The sequence below is a fragment of the Sapajus apella genome, unplaced genomic scaffold (genome assembly GCF_009761245.1).
Source record: "Sapajus apella isolate SASKATOON/1434 unplaced genomic scaffold, GSC_monkey_1.0 scaffold8, whole genome shotgun sequence".
NCBI lineage: Eukaryota > Metazoa > Chordata > Mammalia > Primates > Cebidae > Sapajus > Sapajus apella.
In genome coordinates, this window is record NW_022436948.1 from 5,694,118 (window position 1) to 5,720,897 (window position 26,780).

The 26,780-nt window shown below is 40.8% G+C and overlaps 1 protein-coding gene and 1 long non-coding RNA gene across 2 annotated transcripts in view; both read left to right on the forward strand.

The window, feature by feature from the left end:
• DSCAM (DS cell adhesion molecule) overlaps positions 1–26,780 on the forward strand; it is a 644,712-nt gene that overhangs the window by 138,994 nt on the left and 478,938 nt on the right. The window lies entirely within an intron of this gene.
• Positions 16,262–26,518, forward strand: LOC116550798. The gene is made up of 3 exons (XR_004268582.1): positions 16,262–18,875; positions 23,209–23,211; positions 26,507–26,518. It is a non-coding gene; the product is annotated as an uncharacterized LOC116550798 (long non-coding RNA).

Below are 26,780 nucleotides of genomic sequence, written 5' to 3' on the forward strand. Positions count from 1 at the left end.
TGTTTCTAGTTGTGCTGAAGTGTATATATATGTACACACACACACACACACACACACACACACACACATACACATACACATGCATATAGGTTGAGTACCCCTTATCCCAAATGCTTGGTAGCCGAAGTGTTTAGATTTCAGATTTTTTAGGATTTTGAAATGTTTGCATTATATACTTACTAGTTGAGCCTCCCTAATCCAGAAATGTGAAATTCTCCAATGAGAATTGCTTTTGAGTGCCATATTAAATCTCAGAAAGCTTCAGATTTTGGAATATTTCAGATTTTGGATATTTGGTCTGGGGACGTTCAACCTTTAGTACGTTTAATATATTATGCAAACATGTATGTCCGTATACACACAAACACACACATATATGTTAAATATAAATAGCTCCTTTAGTTTTACCCATATGGTACACTTCCTGTGGTTTTCATTCTTTCCTGCAGACTTGAGCCTCTATCTTGCACCATGTTCTTTCAGCCTGTATTTCCTTAAGCATTTCTTGGTGCACAGGTTTTTTGGCTAAAACATCTCGAGTACTACTCTAGCTGAAAATGTCTTTACTCAGCTTTCATTTTTTTAAATTCATACATATTAGATGTACATATCTTCAGGATACGTATGATTTTTTGAAGGATTCATGTCAAGTGTAAAGATCAAATCAAGGTAATTGGGATATCTATTACCTTGAATATTCATATTTTATTTATGAGAAGAACATTTGAATTGCTCTCTTCAATAGCTTTTATTTTTTATTTCTACTTTGACTAAATATAGAATTCAATATAGAATTCTATATTGGCAGCCTTTTATTTCAGCATTTTGAATTTTTTTTTGCTGCTGTGAGAAACTCAGTCATCATTCTTTTCATACTGCCCCTAAATATAACATGGGCTATTTTTTCTTGCTACTTTTAAGATTTCTTTTCTATTTTTTGTTTTCAGTGGTTTACGTCTGATGTACCTAGGTGTGATTTTTAAATAACTTTTTAAAAACTTATCATGTTGTGGTTTCTTAAGCTTCTTGGGTATGTATTTTATTATTTCATTAGCTTAAAAAATATTGGCTGTTGTCTCTTAAAATATATTTTCTCCAATATCTCTGTCTTCTTCTTTTGCGATTCCAATTGTTTACATTGCTTGATATTTTTACACAGGGCTTGGATGCTTTGCTTTATTTTTTTCATGTTTCATTTCTTTGTGTTTCATTTTAGATATCGTCTAGTAGCCTGCCTTTGATTCTTTCCTCTTCTGTGTCCAGTCTGCTGTTAAGCCCATCAAATGAATTCTTCTGCCTAGTATCATACAATTACATCCTGTTATTTCCCTTTGAGTTTTGCTTTTACCGTCTCCATCCCCTGCTACAGTTCTTCATCTGTTCACATATGTCAGGATTTTCCTCTAGAGCCTTCATCAAAGTTAGAAGTTTCCTGAGTGATAATTCAAACACCTGGGCCATTTCCATATTTGTTTCTGATTTATCTTGTCTTCTTGTTTCTTTGTGTGTCTTGTGACTTTCTATTGTAGGCTAAACAATGTGTCCAGATTGAAGTAAGGAATATTTACTTTGCCCTTGTGGGAAGGGCATGCTCCTTCTGTTGGGCTGATGATGTGGGGCTTAGTGAGCCTGACATGTGGTTGGGCTGTGCTGGGCTCCGTTGCAGAGTTAGAATCCTTAGCTAGATTCTCTTTGCCTTGGGTTCTCATGTTGTGAAGGTGGGGTCAGAACTTTGCGTTCAGAAGGGCTTGGGATCTGAGCACCAGCCAGACTCTTTGGATCTTTGTGCTTTACTGACCAGCAACCAGCTTTCCAAACTGTGGGAAATCTTTTCCTGCTTTACAGCTTGCCTGTCAGCTCTTTGAGTTTCTGGGGCATTCTGTTTGCTCTCTAGACCTGTTCTTGACTTTCTGTACCTGGGGAGATATTTTTTTTGCATCAGTGCACTGCCCTCAGCCTTTGAAGACCGCTGCAGGTACTCAGGGAATGCAGAGATCCATCTCAGTTCTCCTGCCCTTATCCCAGCTTTGGGCATTCATTTTGTTCCCTACATTTGTTCTTGCCTCCTTACGTTCATACCATAAACTTTCTTTTCCTATTTGCTAATTATATGCTCTATGTATTATTTTTACATTTTAAATTTGTGTCTTGCTCTCTTGACATCTGAAATCCAGTGTGAACACAGAAAAAAAAATAGTAGGAAAAATCTCCACGTTTCATAAACCTTACCTAAAGAGGTCATGTCTAATTTTACATAATTGAAGCTTATGAAAGGTCTGATACAGCTCTGGTATAAGGAAGATATGTCAGGCAGGGTCCACCATAGACACAGAACCCGTAAGTTATATAGAGATCTGAAGAGGAAGTGTGAGAAGTGTTTTAAGGAATTGGCAATTGTTGTAGCAACTGTGGGGCCGGGCTGAGACTGTCCACAATCCGTAAGGCAGCCTGTCAGAAAAGACTGGCTAGAACTCCCAGGCAGGAGCTGATGCTGCAGTCCATGGGAGCAAATTCTTCTTTCTCAGGGAAGCTTCAGTTTTGCTCTTGAATCTTTTCTGCTGATTGAATGACAGCCACACAAATTATCAAAGACAGTCCCCTTTACTTAAAGTAACTTGATTACAGCTGTTAACCACACCTACAAAATAACCTTCGCACCAGCACCTAGATAATGTCTTAATTGAGTAACTGAAAATATAGCCCGGCCCAGTTGATACATAGAAGTGATTATTGGACCAGGCGCAGTGGCTCACACCTGTAACCCCAGCACTTTGGGAGGCCGAGGTGGGTGGATCACGAGGTCAACAGATGGAGACCATCCTGGCCAACATGGTGAAACCCCATCTCTACTAAAAATACAAAAATTAGCTGAGTGTGGTGGTGGGTGCCTGTAGTCTCAGCTGCTCAGGAGGCTGAGGCAGGAGAATTGCTTGAACCCAGGAGGCAGAGGTTGCAGCAAGCCGAGATCGTGCCACTGCACTCCAGCCTGGCAACAAAGTGAGATTCCGTCTCAAGGAAAAAAAAAAGAACCCAAAACAACAACAACCAAAAAAACCTGATTATCACAATGAGTAAGGGTCTATTCCACAATGTGGCACAGTATGTATTAAAGAATAAACTCTGACTTACAAATGAATTGGAGAGGGGGAAGGAGGGGGCTGGTGCATAAGCATTCCCCATCCATTGCTGAATGCTTCAGTCAAACATAGTTTACATAACAGAAATGGAAAGAGGAAGAGGCAGGAAAACATACTTATTAATTTACACTATCAAGAACACTAGAAGCAGAGGTTGCATTGAGCAGAGATCGCACCACTGCACTCCTGCCCAGGCGATAGAGCAAGACTCAGTCTCAAAACAAAACAAAACACATACACACACACACACACACACACACACACACACACGATCAAGAGTGTCAGTTTTGTAGAGAATACATTCTTGTAAAAAGGAAGAAAATATACTAAAGGCTGAATTTTTATGTTTTTTTTCAAACTAGTGTTTCCAGTAATCTTCAAATCCATTCAGTTTAACGAATAATACTCCCTGAGTGCTTATGCTATGCCTGACACTCATCTAAGTTTGGGAATGGTAACACATTAGCAAACAAAGCATCCCAACCCTTGCCCTTGTGGAGCTGTCATCCCAGGAGGGCAGACAGATGATGGGCCTAATAAGTAAGTCAGTTGTAGAATATGTTCGGAGTGATAAGTAGGGGATTGAGATGAGGAGGGGAGTTTGGTGTGTACGGAGAATTACAGAGACTGAGACGTTTACCTGTGTTCCTTGAAGTAGGGCTTGTTTGGTTTGGTGCACTTACTAGTGGATAAGTAGTAAGAATGGCTGCAGTCCCTTAAGCCTTATTTCACCTGGATGTCCATTGTCTTCAAGAGCAAATTGTTATCATTTGGCACAGAGAGGAGATGCAGAAACACAGAGCTCTGGTTGTGTCCCAAGCACGAAACCAGGTGCTTTCATCTCCATTTCTTTCATCTGAGCAAGGAAGTCAAGGAGGCATTAAGAAAGTAGCCACCTTGCACCAACACTGTTCAATTAACGGGTGGTGGAAGACGGGGACACCCCAAAGCCAGGGCCAACTATTCACTAGGCACAGTAAGTTCAGTGTCTGAAACCAGAATATGTTTAGGAGCCCAGGAAAATGTTTTAACTTTTTTTTTCCTTTTTTTTGAGACAGAGTCTGGCTCTCTTGCCCAGGCTGGAGTACAGTGGTGTGATCTTGGCTCACTGCAACCTCCACCTCCAAGGTTCAAATGATTCTCCTGCCTCAGCCTCCCAGTATCTGGGACTACAGGCATGTGCCACCACGCCCGGCTAATTTTTGCATTTTTAGTAGAGACGGGGTTTTGCCATATTGGCCAGGCTGGTTTAGAAATCCTGACCTCATGATCCACTTGCCTCAACCTCCCAAAGTGCTGGGATTACAGGCATGAGCCACCACACACAGCCTGGAAAATGTTTTAATTTCTTTTAAAATCAGAAGGAAAAACATATGTAATCCAATCTGATTGTATTTGTCTTTATACTTACAGAGTCATAAAATGTAATCCTCACTAGTTTTTATGGAGAAAGGACCCCTGAACATCTTAACATGGCCCTGCTTGTGTGTCTTTTACAATTCTATTGCCTGCACGCCTTCTGCTTCTTATTTCTTGGCTTCTCCTTTACACTGATGAAAGGATGCTTCTGCTCATGGACTTGGGTCATCTTCTACCCCTGGCCATCCCCACTCTCCTGTCTCACAGAGGGTCAATGAAGCCAAGGTTGTTGTCACCAGGTATGATACTCAGCAATTGGTAGGGTGCAACATGTATTTGTTCAATGAGTGAATGAATGAACAAATACATGAATACATGAGTGGATGAACCTGGCAATACCAGTGTTGGTGGTGGGGATATTTACTTCTCTTCCTAGCAGACATTTTTTCAAAGAATGTGGCATCAACCCACTGAATGCTCCAGGCAATGAAGTTATTTTTCAAAGTATTCTATGCCACATAGCCCATACTGCTCTGAACTAAAGGGAGAATTAGAAATAATCTGGAGCTCAGTTAAAGATAATTTTGCTAAATCCAATGCATGATAAGTTCAAATTACTTTTGCGTAGTGAATAATGTGTTGGATGGTGAGCAGCAGTGTAGAAAGCTAAATTGTCACAAACCCAAGCTTGCAAGAGTCAATGAGCATCTGGAGAGTCTTAAATTATTTAGGTGCAGTTGAAGGTCAAAAGTTCAGTGAAGTCTGCTGTTTAAGGCAGAGTAGATCACATGGGATTCTCTTGATTATGTTATTAAGATGTTATGATATTACTTTCAATGTCTTATCTTCCCTGGATGATGGCAGGTAAGCATGTTTCAGGCCATGCATCCTCATTATGGCATCTCGGTGACTCCCTGGCGTCACTGGCCATCTAGGGTGGCCGCTTCTGAGTGTCAACAGTGCCAAGGGTTCTGCCCTGTCTCCCGAAGCACGTGTTTACAGCAGGCTAAGGAGAAAACCCTGAAACATGAAATTTAGAACAATAATAACATATGTGAAAGGCGGAAAAGGATGACATCTTAATGATTGATTTAGTGGAGAGGGTGGATAGAGCTTGGCTTAAATCTGGACTTAAACGTCTACCCTTTTGGTTTGAGAATTCATGTTTTAATTAGCTTGATATGCTCTTTCTCAAGAAGCTTCTATTGGCTGGAGTGTAAAGTCTATATAAAAAGACACACGTAGCTTCATGTGTCAGTGTCTGGGGACATGCGTGTGTGGACATGACAGGAGTGACAACAGTCCAATTTTACAAAATAGAGTGGGACCATGAGGTTTTGGAGGCAGACATTCGTGGTTCCCTCTGTGTAGTTGAAAGTGACTCACCTGGTGGTGTTTTCCTTCTCTTGAAGTTAAATTCCCCTTTCCGTATGATGTTAAGGATGCATGTGGACAGCCAACACAGTCCTCCCTCAGATAAGACACTCTGGGCTGCTGGCTGCTGTTCTGGACATCTTGAAGCCCCCGAGGCACTGAGTGTGAATATTTGGGTGCTGATGATAATTCAGAAGCTATTTAGAAGGTAGAGACAGCAACTGAGTTTTGCAGAAATTAATTCCAGTGTAAGTGTGATATGTCACTTACCCAAGGCTATTCCTTATGTGTGATCTGTTTCTATGACATCAGTGGCATGAGGCTTCTCCATGAACACATTAATATCTTGGCATTCTTTGGTTGAGCATCAACCAGAAGCCCTGGATAGGCTAGAGTCAGCTAAAAGACCCCGATCACCTCCCCTGACCCTTGAGAGTTTATTACGTAGTCACAGATGGGTTCTCTGTTCTGTGAGACTAGAACCTGCTCTTGATGGTCATCTTTGAGCTACAGTGTCTCTGTCTAATTTCCCTAACTAGGGGCTCAACTGCCAAGAGATGTAAGCTCTGTTAGCCACATTGGCCGTTCAGCCACAGACACCCAGTAGCCATGGTTGGCAGCAGAGCAGGTCTGGCTGGACAGAAGAAGCTGGTACCTTGGCTAGTGGAAGACAGTAGGTGTACAAAGGCTGCACTTCTCGGCTCCTGTCTTATGTCTTTATTTTGTTGTCTTCACAACAGGATATCAAAGTATTTTGGAAATGGCACCACGTTGGGTCATGTGTGTTGGGGAAGCAGCATCCTCCCCTGTACCTCTGCCCATCCCATCTGGGCCTCTTCCCCTTCAGTCCCCAGGTGACCACTTTGGAGGCACAGGAGCAGCTAGGTCCATGGAGCACACCTTGCTGGTACACCAATTCTCCTTATTGCCAAGCAGCTTCTCACCTTAATTAAGTATTAAAATAAACTTGCCTATGTTATGGATAGAATGTGGCTTTGTGCACTTTTAAGGCAAGACACAGAACTTTAGGAAATCTGGTTTCTCAGCTGACAAGATAGGACATGGGAGGCTCTGGCCTTGGCAGGTTCCTGTTTCGAGTGCTCATTCTTTTTAGTCTTGAAAACAATCCCATGCGCAGAGGCAGAGTTAGAGGAACGGAATAGCTCAAAGTGACCCTTCTGCAGGAGGGAGAGTTGGCAGGACACAGGAGAGAGACTTGGTGCTGTCCTCAGGCCTAAGTCCATGTCCCAAAACAGGTCAAGGGAAAGCCAGCAGTATTGACAGAAAAGTGGAGGGATGAAGGTGGTGGGAGCGCAGTGCTGAGCACATAAAGCATCGCTGCCTCTTCACTCCAGAATAATTCCTCCAGATTTACTCTGAAGATTACTTACCTGCGTCTGCGAAGAACTTGGAAAAGACAAATGTACCATCGATTCAGTTCTGCTCCTGACAGGAAAATTTCCTACTCTAAAATTGTTGTTTTTTCCCCTGCAGATGGTCTGTTTTGAAGAGTTCCCTAAGCATGTTGTTTCCAGTAGTAACTGTGCACTTCCCTCCAACACAAGATTTTAACAGATAAACTACCAAAGATGTTTTATGGTGATTTCTTTTTCCGTATTTAGAACTGCTGACCAACCACATTTATTGTGGTTATCATTAAATGTTTGACATTTTCAAACAGCAGGGCACAGAGCAGGCATCTCTCAGATGGACAGGAAACCTGAGAACTAGGGGGTTTCAGCCGCATGCCTTCCGCATGGCTGGCCTTGATTGCAGCTCTGCTCTCACTCAGCCTTCCTTCTCCCCTTCTCCCCTGAAATATACATTTCATGGGAGGCTCTTTCTGTTTTGGCTGTCTTGTCTTTAGGGCTCTGCTTATAAACATGCAATTGAAACCCACACGTTACCAAATCAGCTAGAGCTCTTAATTCACCAAAAAATTTTGTTTATATATATATATATACACACATACACACACACGCACACACACACACACAAATATGTATAACTATATGTATACATAAGCAAATAAATATAACTATATAAAAACATGTTTTATACATATATAAACATATATATATAACTATATATATAATATAGATAGTATTATCATTGATTTGGTGGAACTCTGAGAACTTCAGTCCAGAAGTTCTCAGAATCCAACCAAATCAATGATATTACTACCTGTATTTTGAAATACAGGTAGTGTTTCTTCTGCTTCTCTGTGATGTGTTGGTAGATCTCTTGATCTCAAGTGGCTTCAAGCTGAGGGACAACTGTCTTTGTTTAGCAGGGACAGAGGACTTAACCAGCTTGAATGATTTTCAGTGAAAAAAATGAGAGTCCTGGGCAAACCAAGACAGTTGGTCGACCTGTGAGTGGTTTCAGTTTGCAAGAACACACCGGCAGTTTTGGCATTTTGAGATGTGGTAGCTCTCCTAGATGATAAACTCTCTTCCACTTCCTTTCCACTTCCTAGATGATAAACTCTCTTCCACTTCCTTTTTAATAACAAAAAATATGTGAATTGAAGAGTTTAAAAGAGAAGTATGCCCAGATGTTATTTTAAAATTTTGAATGTGCACAGAAGGCCCCCAAATCCAGGCTGTCTTAGTATTTTTGCCTCTAGCTTTGTTTTCTCTTTGTTTCCTTCTTACACAAAAAATGTGTAAGCTTTTCTTGGGGAGAACTCAGCCCCCTTCAGCAAACCTGAGCCATTGGTCTCTATAAGCCAAATTCTGCACATGTACCCTCTGAATCTAAAATAAAAATCGAAAGTAAAAAAAGGTGCTTTTTCATCTTTCTCTCCTAGCTGTTGACTTTTAATGCATGTTGTGTAGGCAACAGACATCTCACTGCTGTGTCTGCCTCTAGTCCTTTTTCTAGGGCAGGATCCAAGTAGGCTTTATGAGTATTGCAGCCAGGGATCATTTCCTCTTTCCCTTTTAGGGGTATGATAGTGACCTCCAGCAACACTGGGTACTGAAATACAAGGCTTTGGCTTTTCCAGGCTCATACACGTAGCAGAGTGTCTGGTTTAAGATCTCTATAATTTTGTGTAATTATATTCAATTGCTCACTCAATCTCTGATCACTTTCTAATGAGCTGTTATTTTCAGAGGTAGTAGAAAAATCAGTTCAGGAAGGGATGATGATGTGAGAGAAATAAATAGCAAATGACTAGTGAAGAGGAATTACACAGTAAACATGATGCTGAGCTTTCTCTGAGTGAGTGCTGTGTCTAGCGAGGTGTATTAGTCCATTTTTGCACACTGCCATAAAGAACTGCCTGAGACTAGGTAATTCATAAAGAAAAGAGGTTTCATTAGCTCACAGTTCCACATGGCTGGGAAGGCCTCAGGGAACTTACAATCATGGCAGAAGGGGAAGCAGGCTCATCTTACATGGCCTGAGAGAGCAGGTCAGAAAGCATGTGAGAGTACGGGAAGAACTACCATTTATAAAACCATCAGTATTGTGAGAATTCACTCACTATCATGAGAACACGAGGGAACCAACCCCGTGATCCATTCACCTCCCACCAGCTCTATTCCCCAACACCTAGGGATCACAATCACAATGTGATTTGGGTGAGGACACAAAGCCTAACCATATCAGGAGCAGTGTGTTAGTTGAGCAGACACAGAAAAGTAGAAAATTACAGCATGAGAGTGGAACACATCCCTTATAAGGAGAGGCCACGATGTGGTCAAAGTCAGTGAAATGGACAGATGGCTCGGCTTGTTTAATGGTTTCAAATGTCACTGAAGTCACTTTTTAATAATGAAAAATATGTGAATTGAAGAGTTTAAAAGAGAAGTATGCCCAGATGTTATTTTAAAATTTTGAATGTGCACAGAAGTCCCCCAAATCCAGGCTGTCTTAGTATTTTGCCTCTAGCTTTGTTTTCTCTTAAGTGATGTCAGAAACTGCCAGTGTTGCCTCTGCATCTCCAAAACTGAAGACGGCTTAGTTCACTCGGTCTTGTCATTCTTGTTTCATGAAAGCATGTCATTGGGAGATCTGGGATCAGACCTAAGATTGAAACAAAAAAGGAAAGAGAAAGATAAGAAAACCATCTCGTTTTCAAAAATGTTCGCAACCGCCATGTTTTATTAAAATATAAACTATTTGAAGAAAAGCCAGGGGAAAATAGAGGAAACGAGATATCATTAAATGAAGCAGAAGCTAAAGGGTGACCATATAAATTATCTCAAATAGCAGGTCAGAAAGCAGTGGCCTGTCACCGTGAAAACAAAGTTAGGGGAAATAGACAAATCAAATGAGTTTAAATTATTGCTAAGAACTTTCTGCCAATGAGAAAATAATGGAACAACATGTAGTCAGCATACACACATGAATCTATATTTTGTAGGTTATATTTCAAAGGATTCGTGTACCCTGAAAAGAACTGTTGTCTGTAAGGCATGTGAACACCAGGGGGCGCCGGGTAGAGACACATTGAATCTGAACTACTGGGTTTCCATTTTAGACTCTTAACCATCATCACTGTTAGCACACCAGTTAGGTATGTGTGGAAATGAAGCCTGATTCTTTATCAATCCAAGCACTACGCCCTTACCAAATACACTATACTATTTAATTTAATGTTGGCAGTATTAGTCAAATTTCAGAGTTTTCCTTCTTTCCCCAAAGCAGCATTTATCAATGTTTGTTAACATATGACACTTAGTGTAATCCCCAGAAACAAAGTAGACATCCTCAAGGTCTGTTTTCTGGGATTTTTACTTAAATATACAGTCCCTGAGCAATCATGGTTTGACTTACAATATTTGACATTACTATGGTGTGAAAGTGATATGCATTCAGTAGAAACCGTACTTCAGATTTTGAGCTTAGATCTTTCCCTGGGCTAGCAATATGTGGTTCCATACTCTCTTGATTCTGGGCAGAGGCAGTGAGCTGCAGTTCCTGGTCAGCTACATCGTCATGGGGGCAAACAGCCCATCCTCTACAATGCACTGTGTTGCCAGGTTTTTTTGAATATAAGCTAATGTGAGTGTTCTGAGCACATTTAAAGCAGGCTAGGCTAAGCTGCAATGTTCGGTATTTTAGGTGTATTAAATGCCTTTTTGACTTAAGATATTTTCAACTTAGAATGAGTTTCCCATTGTAAGTTGAGGAGTATCTGTATTAACAATGGGTAGACTGAAAACACCCAGGTTCACACCTGGTTCATTACGGGTGGGGTGGACGTCGGTATCAGGGTTCTTAAGCATATTCCCTGGGAACGGGGGGAATGTGGTGTTGTAAAATCTGGAGCTGGCCAGGAATTTCGAGATCATTCCCTCCAACTTTCCACCCCACACAGGGGGTCCTCCTGGAGCCACCTGCCTACCTGACTGCTTATCTTCCAGCCTCTGTCTGAGCTTCTCTAGGTAACTCTTACACCAGGGCAACTAATTTCCTGGAGCAACAGAAGAGCCTTCCTTGTATTGAAACAACATGCATGGCCCCTCCTGCAAATGCTGCCTCTCTGCTCCTACATCTTCACATCTTAGTGTTCTAAGAGCAATTGTGGGTGAGACTTTGGGCACAAGTGTTGAGTTCAAAAGACAGAAAATTTTAAAAGCACCAAAATAACTGTTACAGAGAGTGAAAAAAGTGCTTAAGTATCTTAGAACTGCTTCATTTCAATAGATATTGCAATAAGCTGACTTGTAGATGACTTGTAGGTCCTGAATCATCGAAATTTATGTTTGCAAATTTGTGTCTTTTGTGTAAATGAGATCCCAGAACTACAACATGAACTTCTAATGAACTTGATTTCTATACCCATGTGGATCCTGAGAGGTGCTCAAATAGGAGACGATGTTTCTCTTAACTTCCTATTCTGCTTAAAATCATTTATCTTCACGTGCACTATCTAACTGGGAAAGTTTATTCTTCCAAATATGCTCATTCATAATTTGGTTTTATTTTTATTTTATTATTTTATTGCATTGCTTCATTGCATCTCCTACCCGTACATTTTAAGAGTTTCTAATTCAAACTTTGTTTCATTATAAGGTTAACCTTAAAAAATAAAGCCTGGTTTCTGGAGTGCCACAGATATTCTGTCAGAAGAAAATGTGACTGTCCTTTAATCGGCCACTGTTTTATGCACATAATAAAAATGATTTCTGCATTCTTATCAGATCTACATGTGGGCTCATAAATTCACTTTATCCTGGCATCCCTAGTGAAGGACATTCCTCCATGCCCTGTCAAGAAGAATCAAGGTTTTAAAATCAATTCCAACAGTGATAAAAATAATGAGGATGGTTTGTGAAAAGGGACAAAAACTTGGTAAAAACAGCATTGAAGGGCTTACAATATACAGAGAGAAAAAGAGCCATCTCTTTGAAAATAAATGTAAAAAAGAAAGGTCCTAATATTTTGACTGATGCATAAGCTATGAAGAGAACTATCAATGTTTATGTCTTGCCTCAAATGAGATACGACTGGTGGGACTCCAGACCATCCGATTATCAGTTTGCAGACTGCTCTGTTTGTTTAAAGCGCAATCCACTCTCTCATTCTATAGATTGATCTACTGGAGAGGAGTCTGTGCTCATAAGTAAAATTAGATCATTCAATGACAGCTGATAAAGATAACCAAATGATGACATATTTTTCTCAGTGACAGAAATAAGTGATGGAAAATATCTGAGACTAATGAGAGAGATGGGGACTAATTTACCAACGGTCCTTGGATGCTAGTCATGCAGGTATACTTATATTATCTGTGCAAATACACAAGGACTTTTGAAAACCTTTTACATGCCCACGACTAAATCTATTCAATGAAGCTACACATTAAGATATTTTAGGATCAGTAAACAGGAATTGCTAACATTTTAGCAAAACCCTATTGATCTATATTGTTGGATCCTTCTTGGCATGGTCTAAGTGAGATGTCAGTTGTGTGTATATATGTGTCTGTGTGTTTCTTAGTTCATATTGTGTTGCTATAACATAATGCTTGAGGCTGACAAATTAAGAAGAGATGTTTGCTTGGCTCACAATCCTGGGGGGCTGGAAAGTTTTAAGATTGGGCATCTGCATCTAGTGAGGGCCTCAGTTTCCTTCCAGTTACAATGGGAGGCAGAAGAGAAGTGGGCACCTACAGAGAGATCACCTGGTAAAAAAAGGAAGCAAGAGAGAGAAGCCAAATAAGGCAAACTCAATTTAACAACACACACTCTCCGGAATTAATTCCCAAGAGAAAGAGAATGTGCATCCGACTGGGTGCATTAATCTATTCATGAGGGATTTTACCCCATACCAGAAGAGCTTCCACTTGGCCTCGTCTCCAACACTGCCACATTGGGGATTAAATTTCAGTATGAGTTTTGCTGGGACAAACCACACTCAAACCATAGCAGTACAAACTGATATACAGTTGACCTTTCAACGACATGGGCTTGAACTGTGCAGGTCCGCCTACATGTGGATTTTATTTTCAGTAAACTTACAGTGAGTGTGCCTGCCTTTCTTGCCTCCCCTTCCACTTTCTCCACTTCTTCCACCTCTGCCACCAGAGACAGCAAGGCCAAACCCTCATCTTTCTCTTCGTCTTCCTCAGCCTACTCAATGGAAAGACGATGAGGATGAAGACCTTTGTGATGACCCAAGTCCATTTAATGAATAGTGCTATGGTGAGGTATTTGTTCCCTCCACACCTCACATTCAGATTTGACCCCTGATGTTGGAGGTGTGGCCTAGTAGGAGGTATTTGGGTCATGAGGGTGGATCCCTCATAAATAGGTTAATGCCATCCCTCAGAGGTGAGTGAGTTCTCACTCTGTTAGCTCCCTCCAGAGCTGATATTTAAAAAGTGGCACCTCCCCTCTCTCTCTCTCTCTTTGACTCCCTCTGTCTCCATGTGATCTTCACACAGGTGGTTCCCCTTTGCCTTCCTCCATGAGTGGAAGCTGTCTGACGCCTTCATCAGGTGCCCAATCCTGAACCTTCCAGCTCTCAGAATTGCAAGCCAAATGAATCTTTTTTCTTTATGAATTATTACCCAGAGTCCCGTATGCTGTCATAGAAACATAAAATGGACTAAGACACACAGTAGTATATATTTCTTCCCTACAATTTTCTTAATAACATTTTTTCTCTAACTAACTTAATTGTAAGAACACTGTATGTAATACACATAACGTACAAAATGTGTGTTAATTGACTGTTTTGTTATCAGTAAGGCTTCTAGTCAATTGCAAACTATTAGTAGTTAAGTTTTGAGGGAGTCAAACGTTATGCATATGTTTTTAACTATGTGAGGAGTAGGCACCCTGGCTTTGTTCAAGGGTAAACTGAGTACATGGAATCTCATCTTCTGAATATTATATGATAAATATTATTAGACATGTATCTTTCCTCAAAGGTGATTATTCTATATAATGATTTGGCTTGCAGGTGGAAAAAGTTCAGAGAAAATTTAAGCAAATATTATACATCACTTTTTCTTCTATACATTCTATTTTTCTTACTGACAGAATTTTTCTGGAACATTTAACAGCATCTTCTAACAGATACGCCTCTCACCTAACTTGTCTTCAAGTAATCCCCCTACCTCAGTTGAACTGGGTGTGGTGGTTCACACACCTGTAATCCCAGCACTTTGGGAGGCTGAGGTAGGGGGATTATTAGGGGACAAGACTTCAAGGCCAGTCAAGACAACATAGCAAGACCCCATTGCTGTAAAAAATTTTAAAAAATTATTAGCCAAGCATGGTGGTATGCATCTGTAGTGCCAGCTACTCAGAAGGCCTAGGCAAGATGATCACTTGGGAGCAGAAATTTGAGGTTATAGTGAGCTCTGACTGCACCAATGAACTCCAGCCTGGGTGACAAAGTCAGATGCTGTGCCTTAAAAAACAACAACAACAATACAAAGTTGGTGTGAAATTTGACAAAGTGCTCTCCATTCACATTTAGAATAAATATTTTATATGAGGGAGTTAAATTAATATGTCATTTTCTATAATTAAATACAGTGTAATGTGGGTTTAAAATTTCATCCTGATTCTTACTTTGGCATCATTAAAACGTACCACTCAATCTTGATTTTTAGAAGGTTTCAGAAGCTGATAACTCAGAACTGTGGAAATGACATATCATTGGGTTCTGGTGGTGAGGAATGACTATTTTTCTTTGGATGTTACCAACAAAACATTTTTATAGGCATCTGTAAACTGTCTGCCTGATTAAAGCGCTGTGTTTTAAACACTCAAGATCACATTTGCTTTTTTTTTTTTCCCGGTGTTCCCCAAACTCCCATGGAGTGATGGAATAATAGAATGCCATCTGGATTCTAGAGTTGGCTTTCTTATGTAATGGCCTGTAAGAACCTGAGGTAGTTACTTACCCTCATCAAGGCTTTCTGGAAAGTGAGGACAGGACTGCCTGAATATTGAATTTAAAATATTCAAGTTAATAGTGTATAAACTATAAAAATTTTTGAAATATAAGGTATTCATGATTTCATTCACTCACTCATTCTTTCAGTTGTTCATTCATCCACCATTTACTGAACGCTTTCTATGCACTAGGTACTGGGCTTGGTGTAAGGTACTGGAAAATTAATAAAACATTGTCTCTAAAAAACTCACAATATAATGGGGGAAATCAAGAAAATATGCAATTTTAATACAATGTGTGAAGTGTTAAATTCCAGTACAACATGTTAATGGTTACAAAAATACCGAAAACGAAAACAAAAATGAAATACTATGGAATCAGAGATTGCACTTAGTATTCTCCAGAATGTTACCAAAATCCATTTTATATTTTGTAGATAGTCTGTTCTGCTATCTTCTAAGAACATCTAAAAATAGGAATAACTTCTATAATTTTTAAAAACAATTTAGTGCAGTACAGCATAGGAGGAGACTATCTCTGCCTCTCTGTAAGTGGCTAACCATCTCTGTAATACAGAATTTTCTGAGAATTGTTACTCATATTCTTTACTCAATACTATATTCGGCACACAGTGGAATTCTTGTTACTGTTGACTAGATGACTGTAGAAATCGGCTCATTTCCCCAGAATTGTCCACAAGGTGAAAGATTTGAGGGATCCCTGAAAGGCTAGGTCCACAAAAGAACATCCGCCATGGAACTGGCCAGGGAAACAATGCCTAGTCAGAGACAGGTATTTCCAAGATTTTAACTGTCTTATCATTTTGTATCAATGATAGCTACCCTTTCCTCTGGATCTTGTACCTAAGTAAGACTTACTAGAATGTTTAGTTTTATTGTTTGCAATTACATTCTAAAATATTTTTAATTAGTTTAATCCAATAATTTGTAGCATTTTTTTTAAACTAACAATCAAAATGAACAGCCAAGCATGGTGATGCATGTCTGTAGTCCCAGCTACTAGCTACTAGGGACACTGAGGCAGGAGGATTGTTTAAGCCCTGGAGTTTGAGGTTGTAGTGAGCATGACATCTGTAAATAGCCATTGCAGTCCAGTGTGGATATCACAGCACAACCCTGTCTTTAACAAACAAACAATACCTCCACAAATGACAACAATGACAAGCACCCAGATTGAAGATCTAGGATTGTTTTATTTCTTCCTCTGCTTGCCTTTGCTCTGAAGGGGATAAGTCAGGCAACCTGTTGGGCCTCAGTTTTGTCATATGATAAATAAAAATAATGGAACTAGGTGATCTTTCGGGAACCTTTCATTTCGAGCTGTCTTGTTTTAGTGGTACCATGACTCTGTCTCAGAATGTTAAAAAATTTTCAGTAGAAAAATTATAGGTTGAAATGGATTTGAGAATTGAAGCACGAATTGCTGGCAGGTGTTTGCGATATACTTTTGGGTGCAAACTGATGTGTTATCCTGAGAATGAAGAGTGAGAAGCATTTAGATATCACAGTTCTTGGCTAGAAGAGGAAGGATTGGTTAAAAAGTGTTAAATTTGTATCTGGTTACTGATATATATCTAAAAATCTTATTTGTTTGCCAAAAGTTAAGACATATCTGAATTTTCTTACATTATAATTGTAATGCAGGCGCCTTCTTGCAGGTCCTCAGAATGAGTCTTTTACACAGAATAATTGATACCTCCTGAAGCCTTGGTTCAGGGGAATCCTGGTGGATTTCCACATTATCACCATAGGCCCTTCTATATAAAATGCTGATTTGAATGATATACTGTTATTGAGCTGGTCTCTAAAAGTTGCTGGAAATTCTCAGAAGAACGAACTTGATTCTCAGATACTGCCTATGACCTTACCAAGATGTAAAACGTAAGTCAAGCAGCACTTTCATAAAAGCAGCACTCAAATATATAAACAAAAACACTTTAAGGAGTTCTACAATCTAGAAAAAAATGTGACATGTGCTGTTTTTCTTTTATTTTTAAAATCCACCAATAAAACTCTCTCTAAGAGGCTTTGTCCTTTAATCCTAGCTGATTGTTAAACGATTTGTTATTAATATCTTACAATTCAGTGCAGATGGTTTTGAGCACTGATCAGATGAACAAAGATGCTTAGTGACAGTTCAATTTCCGGGTTGGATTTGCATCCTAATCTTAGTCTAAAAAAATTAGAAAGCGGTTTCCAGATGAGCTGTATAATGTTTTACTTTCTTACTAACTTGCTGTAATACTTCAGTCCTTAAGCATAGAAAATAATGCCCATTATTATATTGGGTGAAAAGAAAGCTTTTTAAGAGTAAAACACGTAATAGTAGTCTCAAAACTATTTATGTGGCATAAGTTGTGGTGAAATTGGTTCATGAAGGTAGGTGGAAATACATAAATATGTGTATTTGTCAGTTTATCTAGATAAGAATTTTCCTGTAGATTTGGTCAGCTGTATTAGATTTAAATGTAGTTTGAGATCTGGTTCAGATGGAAAGTAGATGAAGCTGGAAACTTTTGGCAGCAGCACAGAGGTGGAATAGCTGAGATAGAATACGTGGTTGCTAAAGAAGACAGAAATATTTCTAAGGCATAGAAGATTTCCGTGTAGTGAGTGTGACAGGTTCTGGATGTTTTCCACACTGGAATGATAAGAAATACACAGATCTTCCTCAGTAAACCTCTATTTCTAGGCTATGTGAGCTTCCAGTTGAATCAGAATTGAGAAATGCAATGTGCTAAAGGCAGCTCTTCTTAACCCTGTGAATCTGAAGAATCTGTCTCATTCATTGGATGGCTCTAGGAAGAAAAAAGAACTTTTCTTTTTACAATTTTTCTGAGTTTATCTCTTTATATCAGCCGCCTCCTTATTATAAGCCAAATATAAAAGCCTGAGTCCCCCAACTGACTGAATGGACCCACCCTCTTGGTCAAAGGGAACCAAAGAAACTGCAAAAACTAGTTCTGGCCATAGCAGGAAGAAGAGCATCAGACATGTCTCCTCATACACTCTCCCTTTTGGAGTTTAGACACAACTGAGCAGCATTAACATTAAAATAGAGATCCTAAGATGGACAGAAAGATTCCTTGTAGCAATAAAATACCAAATTCCAACCTAACTTTAGTCTAGTATCATATGACAGTTAAAAAAGGAAATAAAAATGTTTACCCCAAAATATCTTTCTTTGCCATACTTTGAAATGATTCTGCAAAGCTGCCTTTTGTGGAGGAAAATTTGCATCTGTCAGGAATATCTATTAACGCAACTAGATCTTTCAATATTCCAGGCCCTCTCAATCCTAAAGAGATTAACAGAGAGTCTAGCACCTTTTAAAACTCTGAATAGGAAACATTTACTATCTATTGTATCTAAGGGCAGCCAGCTATGAGACTTCATCTACATGATAAGAACCTCCCAACTCCTTATCTTAATTCAGACATTTTCTTTCTATTGATTCCAGGTCTTTAGATAATAATTTAACTCTTTCAACCAATAGCAATCAGAAAATCTTTGAATCCTCCTATAACCTATAAGCAACACCCCCACCCACTTCAATTTCTCCTGCCTTTCTGGACTGAACCAACGTATACGTTGCTTGTGGTAATTAATGTCTTATGTCTCCCTACAATGTGTAAAACCAAGCTGCAACCCAGCCACCTGCAGCAGTACGTAATCGGGACTATTTGAGACTATGCCTCAGGCCACCATCACTCGTATTTGGCTCAGAATAAACCTCTTTAAATATTTCACAGAGTTTGGTTTTTTTCATTAACACTACATTTTTTAAGTTTGGTCTAAAGACTTCTCTGCACATAGTGAGCTGCCATCTAACTGGATGTGTAAAGGGACTGTAATCTACTCTTGTAACAAGTAGCTGAGTCTCAATCACAGCATCCCAGTTTCAGCCAATCATTTCATCCAACTATTCAAACTCAGCTCAAATAAGCCTGTAAGCAGCCCAGCTGCTTCTGTGTCTCTTTTCCCTTTTCTCTACCTCACTTTCATTTTTCTGTCCATAAATGTTATCCCAACCATGTGACAGTCTTGCAGTTACTCTGAACATGCTATGGTTCTGGAGGCTGCCCAATTCTCAAATCATTTTTTGCTCAATTAAACTTTGTTAAATTTGACTAAAGTATTTCTTTTAATAGCTACTACTACTCTAGAGAAATATCCACAAAGAGTATAATGTGTTTGTTTGGAATACCTTGTTGAATGGGAAGGAGGGTCTATCCTAAGGGACAATTGCAAGGATTGAGACACTTGGTGACAATTTTGAAGAAAAAGCAATTTTTTTGAGATGGAGTCTTACTCTGTCACCTAGGTTGGAGTGCAGTGGCACCATCACTGTTCATTACAGTCTCCATCTCCCAAGTTCCAGCGATTCTCCTGCCTCAGCCTCCCAGGTAGCTGGGATTGCAGGCATGCACCACCGTGACCGGCTGAATTTTTTATTTTTAGTAGAGATGGGGTTTCACCATGTTGGCCAGGCTGGTCTGAACTTCTGATCTCAGGTGATCTGCCTGCCTCAGCCTCCCAAAGTACTAGGATTATAGGCATGAGCCACTGTGACTGGCTAGTAAAATACTTTTTAGTAGGTGGCTGAACAGTAGAAAGCCCTGGGAGGCAGGCGGGACAGCCCAGAGAAAGGACTTTGGTTGAGTTGAGTGTCAAGCCTGGGGCTCAGTGTTGGTTTGGATGTGGGATCCAGATGACCATTGACTAACTGGATGATAGCAGATATTGCCTATATATAGGACTAATATTTTACTAGGATTCTTTTCATTTGTAAATAAGATCAAGAACTTAAAAGGCCAAGCATAGAGCTTGATACTTCCTAGATCCTCAATAAAACTAGTCTCTTTGCTTAACTTCTCATTATTTCATTCATTTCAGCATTTATGTCAGTGTATAAAGGATACAGCAAAATGTTGACTTAGCCAGCACATTTTGTCAGCTTAGAGATTGGTAGTTATCAGTATTATTTATCTCATCTTGCATGAGTTACCTTCAAGAGGTTTATAAATCACTGCCATTTCACACAGCCCTTCTCCTTATTAGCTTAGCTGGGGTTTCCAAAAGTCAATATAGTCAATAAAGATTAAATTTCTTTGTTAATTATGAAGGCGAGTGAGCTGAAGTTTGACGTGTCCCAAAATGAAATACCTTATGAGACAGGCCTGGAACCTAGGTCTTCTTCTACCCCATTTCATGCTGCCTCAGTATTTCAGTGTGGTTGACATCCCATTAAAACACAGACTGGCTGGGTGCGGTGGCTCACACCTGTAATCCCAGCACTTTGAGAGGCCGAAGCAGGTGGATCATGAGGTCAGGAGTTCAAGACCAGCCTGGCCAACATGGTGAAACCCCATCTCTACTAAAAATACAAAAATTAGCCAGGCATGGTGGTGCAGGCCTGTAGTCCCAGCTACTCGGGAGGCTGAGGCAGGAGAATTGCTTGAACCAGGGAGGCAGAGGTTGCAGTGAAACTAGATCCCACCACGGCACTCCAGCCTGGGCAACTGAGTGAGACTTTGCCTCAACAGAAAAAGTAATTAATTAAAAAGAATCAAACAAAAAAACACAGACATAACTGATTCAACTCAGGGTCACAAATGTACATGTCAGGGAAATTTGTTTTATTTACTTTGGTTATATGAACGTTGAGAGAAGGTAGTATAATGACCACCTCTTACCCTTCTCAGGTGTTCTCTTCCTTAGGACAAGTAGTAGGACCCTCACAGCCCTGGGTACATTTTTTTTTAAATCTCAGAATAAATGGCTGAAGAATCAGCAGGAGTTTTCCAGAATGAAAATGTAATAACTTGGTCCGTTTGGTGTTCAGTCAACACCTTAGGAACATTCTGCCAAGCTTGTTTATGTCACAAATTGAATATATGTATCTTTATTTTTTTGTTGGTGGTGTTTTCTCAAAACAAGAAGATAAATAGCATTTTTAATGTGTTACCTCCTTTTTTGTTTAAACAGGGTCTCACTGTGTTGCCCAGGCTGAAGTGCTGTGGTGCAGTCTTGGCTCCCAAGCTCGTGTGATTCTTCCTGCTCAGCCTCCTGAGTAGCTGTGACCTCAGGTGCACACCACCACACCCAGTTAATTTTTTGTATTTTTGGTAGAGATGGGGTTTCACCATGTTGCTGAGGCTGGCCTCAAACTCCTGAGCTTAAGTGGTTGCCCATCTTGGTCTCCCAAAGTGGTGGAATTACAGGCATGAGCCACCATGCCTAGCCTTGTTTTACCCTATTTTAATTCTTCCATGGCTTTTGGAAAATGCACTAGATTTTTAATTCTTTGGGCAACTCTCAGATAAAATATCAGTGTGTACTGCTATTGACATGTTAATCTGTCTTCTAAAGGACAATTATATATGCCAAAGTCATGCCTCTTTAGAAGGACTAATTTGATGATCACTGTTTAGGAGTAGAAAGACTGTGACCTTGGCCTTTCAAAAACACTTTATTCAGTTTTGCAAATTGAGAAAGAAAGTAAGAGGAGGAAGAAAAAAATACTGCTTTAATAAAATTGGAAATTGTTTCAGGAAATTGTACATGCTATTGAGATCTTTCTGTGATAATTTAGAAAAGGAAATACTAATTCTAATGCATTCATATACATTTTATAATATATATATAGTGTGTGTGTGTGTGTGTGTATAAAAATATATATATATATATATATATTTTTTTTAACTGGTTTACTTTCAGTTGAAAATTAATTACACCCAGGATGATTCTAAATTGCTCACGGCCCATTACCAGTCACCCACTGTCTTGCAGCAGAGCAGGAAATCAGATGTGGGCGCTTTAAGATGAGCTGGTTTAGCATTTACTTACTTAGTTAAAGATCATCACCAAGCAGAACCCCCTTGGGAGGAGTGGATGGCTCATTGGGCCCCATGGGGCGGGCGGTAATTAAACTCCGAAGGCAGCCCTGATGTTCAGCTAAAAGCTAGTCTTTAAATAGTAATACACTTGCCTTGTAAAGTGCTAGGCCCTCGGGTGGCTGTTGACACAGTGCGAGGAGCTGGCGCTTTTTTCTATAAAAGCCAAATTGAAGAAACTGTTATGAACTCATCTGCATAAAGCAATATGATTTTGCCGGAGGGTGCAGGCAGTAGGGAGAGATTAACCAGCCGGCTCTCTCCCCGCTCCTCCGCAGCTCTGCTAACATGCCACTTGTCACTAAAAAATTGGAGACACCATATGCCAGGCTGAGCGCCCCTTACTGATGACAAGCGAGGAATCCCTCCCCAACCTGGGGACTGTGGGACACTGCACAGTGTCTGCCTGTAGAGGAAATACTGCCTGCCTGCCCACGCCTTCCTCCCTGCCTTTCCCAGCAAGGACATCCCATCGTTCCAGGGAACGTGGCAGAGACATTCTGAGTTTGCTTGAACAATTTGAGGCACGTTCGAAGGACAGTGGAAGCATTGCTCTGGAAACCAAGTGGCCAGACACCTTGTTTTCTCTCCTCGCTGTGCCAAAGGCTGGGAGAGGGTCCCCTATGACTGGTTCTCATGATCTGCCTTTTGATTCCACTGGTGTCTTTGGACTTGTGCAGGATAACTCAGAAGGGCATGCCTTCCTCCTGCAAGCCTTTTACTTCTAAAACCTACTTTGTGTTCTGTCCCTTGATTTTCTGTGCTCCATTAATTATGTACACCTCTTTTGCTTCAACGTGTAAACAGTGCATTAAAGTTTTGCCCTTGAGGAGAATGGTTTTCACAAGGCCTGACAGCTGAATCCCAGGGCTTGGAAAAGGAGATGGCTGTGTTTGGCCTTTGAAGATTTAGCTTTCAGGTCCGTCTGGGTGATAAGTTGGGTGCAGGATGGCTTCTGGGCTGATTTGATTATAAGCCACCATTTCATGTTTCCCTCAGTAACCAGAACTAAGATCTTTCTAACAGCAGGAGCATAAGAAGCAAGAAAGGAAGGCCGTGGTGTGGGACTGTGGAGAAAAACAGATTCTAGAAAGGGAAGCAGACTGTCTTCCTTGATGCTGTTGGGTCTACACCTGGGGACAGTGGGATCATGTCTGCCTCTGGGCTGTCCTCCCCAGGACAGGCAGGGTTGGGGACAGAAAGCACTGAAGATTCCCCGTGACCGAGGTTGGGCTGCTCTTGGCTCCGTCTTAGTGGCTCTGCTTGCTGTTATGGGGGAATTTGGATAGGGTTGACTTGGGCTTCAAGAAGAAATACTTTTCAGTCCCCCTCCCACCAATAACTGAGTGATGTCAACCTTTAGGAAGGACCCTCCAGGCCCCTGCCCCAGTCTCAGCCCCTGGAGCAAAACCACATTCTCACTAGGCCTCTCGTGAAAAGGGGAAGTGTAACACATAACTTCCCTTAGAAAGACCTGAGCTTCTCTTTTTTCTGTGGGTTCTGTGGTGAGGGCAGCAGTGACTTGATCCCAATAAATAGTAAATGAGACATAAATCCAAGTTTAGCAAATGTCGTCTACATTTTTGCTAAATCAATCAAACTTTATTTTATTTTTAAAATGGATGAACTGCATCTCAAAGGAACATAAAGAACCTACAAACAAAGGCCACTGAGGACTATGCGTGGACTAGGGAGGAAAGCCCCAAGTATTTGCTGCCAGGTTTGTGCCAGGAGCTGTGCTTAGGGGAAGCTACAGCTGGTGGAATAGGTATTATTACCCCATACTCCTCACATGGAAACTGAGGTGGCTCAGAGAAGTCTACGTGATTTGCATAAGGTAGAACAGTGGGGCAGTGGCTGTTATTTGAATCCAGATCTGTCAGAGCCAAAGCCAATGATCCTCTGGCTACTTTGCCTTTTGGTTTGGGTCAGAGTCTGCCCAAGGCCCTGGCAGAGATGTCACTCACTGGGCACAGCCCTTTTCCAGATACATATCCCCCTGGCCCAAGGAAATACCGCCCACAGCTACCCTGAGTACACAGACTCCCAGCGCTCCTGCATGGCTTCCTACTGAAAATATCTCCCCATCGATGCCTTGTGAAACATTTTCCCAAGGCAAGGACCTCTCTACACCTTGGCCCTCTTTAAAAATGCTTGTGTCCTAGGAGGGGACAATGTACCTGCTGAGTTTCATGCAGGGATCTTGTCAGGGAAGACGGAATGAGCACCTATCTACAGCCAGGCCCTGGTATCAGTTCACGTCTTTTAAGTATTATGACCAGGTTACTAGGGATTATTTGGATCTTCTTTTGTGGAGGAGGGAACAAAGGCTCAGCAAGGCTGGGAAACCCACCAGGGTTTCCCACTGGCAGTGGAAGCCCAGATTGGACCTGACTCTCTGTTCCAAAGTCCTTGACATGTGGCCACTCCAGCCACTGTTCTTCTCAGTGATAGACTGGCTGGGCTGCACACAAGGGGGCTGGGGGCTGAGGCCACTTTCTGGGCTGCCTCTTCATTCTCCCTCTCATTCAGTAAGTGTTGGAGGCTGGTGCTTGGAGCCGTAGCTGGACCGTTGCTGGTGCCAGCTTAATGCTTGCAGTGTGCTGGGATGGTGTACATATTTCATGCATCATCTCACACAATCCCTACCCCTGCTAAGTGTCGCAGGTCACCTGTTTTATGGATGAGGAAACTAAGGTTCCCAGAGAATCAGGGGCAGGTGCAAAGTCATGCCTTTTGTGACTTCTCTGTGGTCCGCCTGGCTTCCCATGACTTCTCTGGCTTTTATAAAATATTAAAGCAAAGACTGAAAGAACAAGTAAGACTTTGCAGGTGGGGCTGTTTAACTTGCTGGGGGAGTGAATCATGGAAAATTTCAGATATTATAGGGCCGCCTATCCCCAGTGGATGTTGTCTGGGCAGAGGTGATTTCCCTGACTTGTGAAGATTAACAAACATTTTGTAGGTCTCTTGGTCAACTCAGGCTGTTGTCACAGAATACCATAGGCTGAGTGGCTTAAACAACAGACATTTATTTCTCAATTTTAAGGGCTAGACATCCACATTGAAGGCACTAGCAGATGCTGTGTCTGCTGATATCCATGTGGCTTTCAGATGGTGGCCTTCTGACCGTGTCCTTGTATCCCCCCATCGCAGAGAGAGAAAGAACAGAAGCTTTCATGTCTTTCATAAGGACACTAATCTCATTCTTGAGGGCTTCATCCTCATGACCTGATCACCTCTCAAAAGTACCATCACCTACTAGGGGTTATAATTTCAACAAATAAATTTTGAAAAAACACAAACAATAGGTTCTTAAATTTTGGATTCTGCCTCTTTTTTTTTTTTTGGCAAGTTTTTAATTAAATAAAAGTGAATACATGACCCAGTTTTCTTATTTGGAAAGAAAGTGACACAAATCCAATTTGACTATCAAATGCAAATTGAAATATAATTTTCATTTGGAAAGGTTCAAGTGATAAATATATAACAACAGTAAAAATGGCTACAGTAAGTTTCCTAGGGTTGTCATAACACATTATCATAAACTGTGCAGCTTAAAACAAAAAAAAATGTAATCTCTCACAGTTCTAGAGATGGGAAGTTAAAAATCAGGGTGTCAGCAGGGTCGAGCTCTTTCTGAAAGCTCTAGAGGAGGATTATTTCTTGCCTCTTCTGGCTTCTGGTGGCTCCAGGCATTCCTCAGCATTCCTTGGTTTGGGGTCATATCACTCGAATCTGTGCCTTCATCTTCCCCTGGGGTTCTTCTCTGCGCCTCTATGTGGCCTCTCTCCTTCTTACAAAGACCCTAATTATTGGATTTAGGACTCGCTCTAAATCCAGGATTATTTCATCTGAAGGTCCTTAACTGATTACATCTGCAAATACCTGATTTTTAACTAAGGTCATGTTCTGAGGTTCCAGTGGACTTCATTAATTTTGGGGTGACACCATTCAACTTAGTACAGCTGCTATTCATGTGAAGATTCCACTGTGACAGACTCTTCCAAGTGATTTGCATATACTTTGCATAGAGTACCTCCCATAGTTCCTGGTGCACTCTATGACCAAGGCGTATTCCTCCATTTCTGGAACCCTGTGAGGTGAGTTATTTTCACCCACCTGCCTGCATTATGAAGCTTCTCCCCTCCCCTCGTGGTTCCAGGTACACCTGACTCCTGCAGATGCTGCAGGAGGTTTTACCAGGATGATGGCTCACCCCTCACTTCCAGGTATACTCTTTGTTAAACCCAACTCACACTCGCTAAGAGTTCAACTAGGCACTTACTGTCTATGGAACAGGCATTTTCAAAGATAAAATGTTAGCTTTTGAAAAAGAAAAAAGAAACAGGTCTTCTCCTTGGGTGGATGGATGAGACAAAGTGATGAACACAACCGAGGATAGCAATATTTTATTTACAAAGATTTTTGATTATATAAATTTATATGAAATAAAGCTTTTTAAACAGGAGATTATGAAGAATAATGGAAGTTGTCATGTAATACTTTGATTGCCTGGGGACAGTCCTAAAATTGCTAATGTAATGCTTATTGACTAAGTGACAAGAGACTCATGAGAAGTACTAATTTGATATCCCCTTAGAAGTAGAGGTGGAGGAATGACA